We start from the raw sequence: 6,885 nt of genomic DNA on the forward strand, positions 1-6,885 counted from the left end.
GTCCGTAGAACTCCCTTACGAACATTTCCTAGGAAACTATGCTTGCAGGCGGGAACTTAAAGAACCACTCCTGCGCTGCTTCAGAAAGTGTTGCAGGGAAGATCCTGCACCGAGCGTCTTCGGACACCTTCTGAATGTCCATCTGGATCTCAAATTTATTCACATGCGAGACTAGGTCCCCATATCCGTCAAAGTTCGGGAGCGTAGGCATTTTGAACTTGCTGGGAGTTTCGGCGTTAGCTATCCTCTGGACGAAAGGAGTACCTTTCCTCCTATCGTGGTCGATGTAAGAAGTCCTTCCTCCGACCAGCTGCTGCACAGCCTAATTAAGTGCGTCTATCTGGGCTTGCACTGCGGCAGGAATTGCGATGGCCTCTGTTGCTGGGGGGATGTTCTCGCCGTGCCTCTCGCGACAATCGTTGAGTACATCTCTCAGGTCCTCTTCTCTTCTTCGCTGCTCACTACCTCCGAGTCGGTTGAAGACATTATCTTGTCTGGGCTGCCCCCCAGCATCTTGTCTATTTGGCTGGTTACTTTGAGGTACTTGGCTCCTTCCTTTACCTCTTTCTCCATTCCTCCCACCAGCATTTCCCTTGCCTGAGTCAGCCTCATTGTATCCGTGGCCATCTCTAAACCTTGACTGGCTATGGTGAGACTGACTGTTCCCTCTATTCCCGTCTCTGGCAGAAACGCCCTGAGCGTTAGAGGGTGGCCTGCACTGGTCGCGGTGTCCCCGTGCGTTATCATGCCGTGGGGGTCCACGGACCGCAGAGCCTAGCTCTGAGTCCCTCCTATTACCAGGAGGGTAGTGACCTCTGTTCACTGGGTTTCGCCCATCATTCTCATGGCGTCTAGGACTACGAGGCTGACGCTCGGCCCTATTCTGCCTTTGCTGCGGGGGATTACCCCGAGCAGCTTGGGATGGTGGATTTGCCTCAGGGTCCAATGGGACATCGTCATGGGGTGTCTGAGGCTGCTCTGGCCTTTGCGGACTTGAAGGCTGAATTGGTGGGCTAGGATTGGGACCCCTCTGGGGTGGCCCATTCGCGGGTTGGTCAGGCTGCGAGGCAGGTGCGGCCTGATTTCTAGCCAACAGCAAGGCTGCTTCGAGGGCGGCCATGGCTTCGGTCTGGCGGCGATCCACCTCCGCCTGTCTCTCGCTCAATTCCGCACGCTGCCGATCAATCTCCTGCTGTTGCTGCGCCATAACTTCTGCGGCAGTCTCTTGATTGGCCCTCAGACTAGCCAATTCTTCCTGCAATGCGCCCAGGGTTGTAACGACCCAAAATAGCTAATAAGGCTTAAGGGCCTTGATTAGCGTGCCAGGAGGGCATGATGGAATTTATGTGTGATTATTTTATGAATTAAATGCATGGTTATGAGTTAAAGCATGTTATATGACTATTTGTTATCTGAGATGCATGACTATGTATATTAGTATGCATGTAGGCCCGGATCGTGTTAGAAGGGCATAATTGTAATTTTGGCCATGTTGGGCATAACTGTATTGATATGTGTTGATTGTTGAGACCCCAGTGGTATGTGGGTGTATCTGTGCTTTGTGACTCGAGGCGATCCCAGTGAGCAGGCTAGCGGAAAGTGATGACGGGAATTTATACCCGGCTCGGGGCGAGCCTGGGGGTATGAACAGGAATTCAGAGAATAGATTGAGATTTATTTTGATGATGGGGGATATTTATTTGGTGGTTTATCGGGTGTTGGAGAGCAATGGGAAAATACTAGAGACACTTGAGGATTAGCGGGAATTGGGTAAAATGACTAAAATGGCCCTACTTGGACAAAAGGATTTAGAATTAATGGGAAGGGCATTTTGGTCATTTGGCTTTGAGATAGGTTAAATGAGGCTTTATACACTTAGTGGATTTTGTAGAAAAGAGTATAGGCTGAAAAGAAAGAAAGAAAAAGAAAGAAAGAAAGAGAGAAAAACATATGGGTTTTGAAGGGATCGGTTTGGGGTTCTAGCACCTCTTCTCTTCAAATTTCTTGGGGCAAAGCTTAGTGGAGAGCAAGGATAGGCTGAGCATCAAGGGTCTTGGGTTAGACTTGAAGATTTGGCAAGAACACATCAATGTTTGAGGTAAGTTTTAGAGATTTTCGGTTTTAAGGGTTTTGATGGTTTGAGCTATGTTTTGAGCTGAGTTGATGGGAATTTTAGGGAATTTCTGAGAAAGCTTTGATGATGAACAAGCTAAGGAGGCCTAGGGTTGAATCAAGGTCGAAATTGCATTAATGGTATGATTTCTAAGACTCTATCTTTGTGGCTTACATGAATTTCTGGTTTAGGGTTGTTCATGGTAGATTTTGAGTTGTTGGGTTGCTTGAGCTTGGGATTGAGTTCTTGGGATGAGTGTGAGGTGTGTATAAGTTTGTTTTTGGGCTTGGAAAAGGTTTGGGAAAGTTTGGGGTTGAATTGGTTGAAGGAAATCGCAAGATGCGATTTTCGGGTTCTGCTGGGCTGCAACTAGCGCTACAGCGCTAGTCAGTGAGCGCTGTAGCGCTAGTCCCTGTTTCTGGAGGGGGTGTTCTGCTTGTAGCGCTACAGCGCCCTCTTTAGAGCGCTGTAGCGCTGCACTGTTCACAGAGGGGAATTTTTGGAGTTTTGATGAGGGATTTTGACCTAGGGTTCGGGGCTTGTTTCCGCCACTTTGTTTTGGGGATTTGGTACTTCCCGGGGGCTCGGGATTGGTCCCGAGGCTAGGTATTCGGACTTGGGGTTCGGTGTTGACTTTGACCTATGTTTGTGCCTAGGTGTGCGCTAAGGCTCGAGTGGGATCGTGCTCAAGGAGTCAGGTGATTTAAGCTATCGAATTGACAGGTAAGAAAACCGTAACACCCGAGAATAGGGCATGGCCTCACTGTGTGATTTTAGGGCGTGGCCCCGGATTGTATTATGTGTAAATGTTTAACCTTAAATGAACCGTGATGTGTGTTAATGTTTATTTCGAATGTACTATATGTGTGATTATGATGAAATGAACGGCAAGGGCCGAGTACGGCGTAGGCCGGGGCGGCCGTGGGGCCGAAAGTAACACCTAGCACATGGGATGCTATAGTCAGGGCGGGGCCCGGTGGATACATGTGTTATGCTATATTCAGGGTGGGACCCAAGGGATACATGAGTTATCCTCGCGGTGAGAACCGATACCCCAGGGCTTTGGTAAGGTCTCTGGGGCGGCATGGCCATGTTTGCTTAGTCTAATGGTTGACTTGTTTATTTGTGGATTATCTGTTATGATAAATTGTATACATTGCATATGTTATGTTCTGCATGAGTTTTCTTGCTGGGCTTCGGCTCACGGGTGCTCTGTGTTGCAGGTAAGGGCAATGACTGAGTCAACCAACCATGAGTACGGAGAGCGTGAAGCGACACGTACATGTTTGGCCTGCCCGACTGCTTTGGTTGGGGGTTTATTCGAAAATGGCTGTAATAATCTATGATTTTATGATTAAACAACTGTAAACTTATTTCAATATGTAAATATTTTTCAAACCTTATTTTGGGATCCCAAGGGTTTAATACTAGAAGCTTTTTTTTATGAAACGTCGCATTTTCAAAGATTACAGCCCTAACTTTTAATTAGTCACACTTTTGTTTCAAAACCTCGGTTAGCGAGTTCATTGCACACTGTTTTGTCTTAAAATTCACTTAGTAACGGCTCTAAGGAAGTAGGGCGTTATAAGGGTGCTCTTCAGCGTCGCATCGTCCATTTCCTCCTCTTCAAAATCTAGTTGTGGCTCATCTTCCGCCATGCTTGCAGGGGGAGGAGGAGGTGGTGGATTCGATGGTGCAGCAGCAGTTGCCTGTCCAGTTTTCCTTCCTGCTTTTGCCATTGATTTTCTTAACAGCAACAAATCAAGCTCTCAATGAAAGCACCAGAATGTTGACCCAAGATTTGTCCAACTGACACGGAGTCAAAACGTGATTGATGTGGACAAATGTATAGAGAAGAACGCAATGACAAAAGTAAAGAAAACACAGTAATTTATAGTGGTTCGGCCCCAGGATTTGGTAATGACCTACGTCCACTTAGAATGATATTGATATAAAATCAGAAGGGTGATCAAAGAACCAGGGTTCAATGAGTTTCACTCTCCTCTAAAGAACAATACAGATTTACTTGGAGAATTACTATCGTTTCCTATGATTCGAAAGCCAAAAAAAAGGTCCCCTCCTTTGAGCTATCTCTTCTTATTTATAGGCTCAAGGAGGGTTACAAGAGATTGTTACAGATATTCTTCCCTGAATAATCGGATATCCAGAAGATTGTATGAGATAAATTCGGGATTCATAAAGATCTTCCCATAAATGTTGCCTTGTACGCGGAACTACCGACCAGACTGGTCGCGGGTAAGACAGGCTTACCCTGCTTCTACTGTGCCTCCTGATCGATACTCTAGCAGACGCTTCCAGGTACCAGCCACGTGTCCAAAGATTATTCGCCATGTCACCAATGCTAATTTATTGGATAACAGATTGATTATTGATTGGCCATCTATAGTCATATACATATGTTTTTAAGTCAAAATCTGAGAAGTGAGATTTAAATCTACTGTGGTTATATTGGACATAATTCTAATTTAGAACGAAAGTATCTGAATTAATTGTGTAACTGTTTATTAAGTTGTCGAGATTAATGCTACCTTTGTGGTTCAATTTACCATAGAAATATAGGGAATTGTCACTTAGGTTGAGTTTATAATTCATAGTATGATTATAGGCTGCTATATCAACTTGTTAATTGAATTAGGTAAAATGAAGAAGAACTCATACTTTGCATTAGGGAATAATAGGGAGGATTGTTGATGAGATTAAATATCCTATTTGTTTATTCAGTGGTTAAATTAAAAGTTTTACTATTAGTTGGTATTCCATTTATTTTTCAATTATTGTTTTTGCACTTATAGTTTCTTTTGTTGTGTTTATAAAAATCAAGAATTTAATTTATCAAATAGAACAAGAAATTAATTGATTGGTAATTGATAAATCAGTCCTTGAGGACGATACTTGGTTTTACCATTTTATTACGAATTGCGACTGTGTGCACTTGCATAGCAAAAATATCGCAACAAGTTTTTGGCGCCGTTGCCGGGGACTGAAAACAATTATCAATATCAGTCTAATTAATTTTTATTCTAATTTGATTTTAATTTCTCTTGTTTCTAATCTGTTTAGTTGCTTAATTTGTCTATCTCAGGTGAATTTTGGTATATGCGTGGCAGAAGAGGAGCAGACAGTCTTGTTCCTTTGAATCCTGAGATTGAAAAATCTTGCAAGCAAATCAGAAAGAACAAGAGGGAGGCCCAGAAATCTGTGAAGATGGCACAGAATGATGGGGATGGCAGGAATGTTCTAATTCCTGGAGTTGTACAAGGGGGTCAGGCTCAGAATAATGCTGAGAGGAGCCTGAGAGATTATGTACTGCCCACTCTGACGGGAGTACAAAATAGTATATGCCACCAGCTGTAGAGGCCAACAATTTTGAAATCAAGCCAGCTATTATACAAATGGTGCAATCCTCTGCGCAATTTAATGGGTTGCCTTTTGAAGATCCTCACACCCATTTGTCTAATTTTCTGGAATTATGTGGAACCTTCATATATAATGGGGTGAGTGATGATGCAATTAAGCTGAGGCTTTTCCCATTTTCTCTGAGGGACAGAGCTAAAAGTTGGTTGAACTCGCTGCAACCAAACTCTATTGTCACCTAGCAAGATCTAGCTCAGAAATTTTTGTCAAAATTCTTCCCCCCGTCCAAAGCTGCTAAATTGAGGGGAGAGATCAACAATTTTTGCCAGAATGATGGAGAGTCTTTGCATGTAGCTTGGGAACGGTTCAAGGAACTCTTGAGAAGATGTCCTCATCATGGCATTGAATAGTGGATGCTAGTACAGAATTTTTACAATGGTTTATGTCCTACAACCAGAACCATTATTGATGCTGCAGCGGGTGGCACTTTTATGAGCAAGAGCGCAACTAGTGCGTATGAGCTGCTAGAGGACATGGCCACAAACAATCATCAGTGGTCTGAGGAAAGATCATCAGGGGCCAGAAAGGTGGTTGGGGTGCATGAGCTGGATGCAATCACTGCTCTAACAGCACAAGTAGCCTCCTTGACGAAACAGTTACAACAGAGCACTGTATCTGCTAATGCGGTTCAGATGGCAGTGAGGTGTGAAATGTGTGGTGGTTCTCATTCTGTCGATCAGTGCCCTATCTATATGAATAATAACACTCTGATGGATCATGCTCAAGTTCAAGCGGTGGGAAACTTTCAAAGACCACTCAATAATCCATTCTCCAACACTTACAATCCTGGGTGGCGAAATCATCCCAATTTTTCGTGGAAGAATAATCAAGGCCAACAACCTCAGTTTCAGGGCCAATTTCAGAATAACATGCCTCAGCCGCCTATGCATCAAGCTTCATCATCACAACAGCCTAGGCCTCAACAATTAATGAATCAAGCTCCACCTGAAAGGCCTAATGAACTGCAAGCTGCGTTGTTGACCCTCACCAATACTCAAACTCAGTTTATGACAAAGACTAGATCTTCCATCAGAAACCTGGAAACACAAGTTGGGCAGTTGGCCAATATGCTCAATAACAGACCACAGGGAAATTTGCCCAGTAATACTGAAGTCAACCCCAAGGAGCAAGTTCAGGCAATTACTCTGAGGAGTGGGAAGCAAACTGAGCAGCCTAGACCTCCACAGGCAGTGGTTCAGAATAAAGAGATGGGTGAACAGTCTGATTCAGAAAAGGTTACTGAAGACCACCAGCAGTCAGAAAAGAGTTCGCCAGTTGTTATTGAGCAGCCAGTTCGAGTTCCATACCCTCAGAGGCTTAGAAAGACTACACTTGAT

The 6,885-nt window shown here is 44.3% G+C and overlaps 1 non-coding gene across 1 annotated transcript; it reads right to left on the minus strand.

Annotated features, from left to right (window-relative positions):
• Positions 1–5,784: 5,784 nt before the first annotated feature.
• On the minus strand, positions 5,785–5,891 carry LOC133807671 (small nucleolar RNA R71). Its single transcript, XR_009879572.1, has one exon. It is a non-coding gene; the product is annotated as a small nucleolar RNA R71 (small nucleolar RNA).
• Between the last annotated feature and the right edge of the window lie 994 nt (positions 5,892–6,885).

The sequence above is a fragment of the Humulus lupulus genome, chromosome X, assembly GCF_963169125.1.
Source record: "Humulus lupulus chromosome X, drHumLupu1.1, whole genome shotgun sequence".
NCBI classification, from domain to species: domain Eukaryota; kingdom Viridiplantae; phylum Streptophyta; class Magnoliopsida; order Rosales; family Cannabaceae; genus Humulus; species Humulus lupulus.